We start from the raw sequence: 1,132 nt of genomic DNA, 5'->3' as shown, positions 1-1,132 counted from the left end.
CAGAATGCCGACTTAAGTACAAGAAGACTGACTCTTCTTACTGACTATGTTTTGAACCATTCCTGTGACACTAGTTATAGATTCCGATGCTTCACTTCAGGTTTACTGTATCCCTTGTACCTTCTTATTGACGAAGAAACACAGCAATTGCAGCGGAATTAAATAGAAAAGGCACAATGGCGACCTAAGTACAAGATGTCTGACTCTTCTTACTGACTAAGATTTGAACCATTCATGTGACCCTAGTTACAGATTCCGGTGCTTCACTTCAGGTATACTGTATCCCTTGGACCTTCTTGTTGACGATGAAACACAGAAATTGCATCGGAAATAAATACAAAAGGCACAATGCCGACTTAAGTACAAGAAGACCGACTCTTCTTACTGACTATGTTTTGAACCATTCCTGTGACACTAGTTATAGATTCTGATGCATCACTTCAGGTTTACTGTATCCCTTGGACCTTCTTATTGACGATGAAACACAGAAATCGCATATGAATTAAACACAAAAGGCACAAAGCTGACTTAAGTACAAGAAGACTGACTCTTCTTACTGACTATGTTTTAAACCATTCCTGTGACACTAGTTATAGATTCCGATGCTTGACTTCAGATTTACTGTATCCCTATGACCTTCTTATTCACGATGAAACACAGAAATTGCATCGGAATTAAATACTAAAGGCACAATGCCGAATTAAGTACAAGAAGACTGACTCTTCTTACTGTCGATGTTTTGAACCATTCCTGTGACACTAGTTATAGATTCCGATGCTTCACTCCAGGTTTACTGTATCCCTTGGACCTTCTTATTTACGATGAAACACAGAAATTGCATCGGAGTTAAATAAAAACGGCACAGTGCCGACTTAAGTACAAGAAGACTGACGCTACTTACTGTCTATGATTTGAACCATTCCTGTGACACTAGTTATAGATTCCGATGCTTCACTCCAGGTTTACTACATCCCTAGGACCTTCTTATTGACGATGAAACACAGAAATTGCATAGGAATTAAATAGAAAAGCACAATGCCGACTTAAGTACAAGAAGACTGACTCTTCCTACTGACTATTCTTTGAACCATTACAGTGACACTAGTTATAGATTTCGGTGCTTCAGTTCAGG

Source organism: Schistocerca serialis, unplaced genomic scaffold, assembly GCF_023864345.2.
Source record: "Schistocerca serialis cubense isolate TAMUIC-IGC-003099 unplaced genomic scaffold, iqSchSeri2.2 HiC_scaffold_1362, whole genome shotgun sequence".
Classification (NCBI taxonomy): domain Eukaryota; kingdom Metazoa; phylum Arthropoda; class Insecta; order Orthoptera; family Acrididae; genus Schistocerca; species Schistocerca serialis.
The sequence above is the reverse complement of the archived record's forward strand: the minus strand, read 5'-3'. Positions refer to the sequence as shown.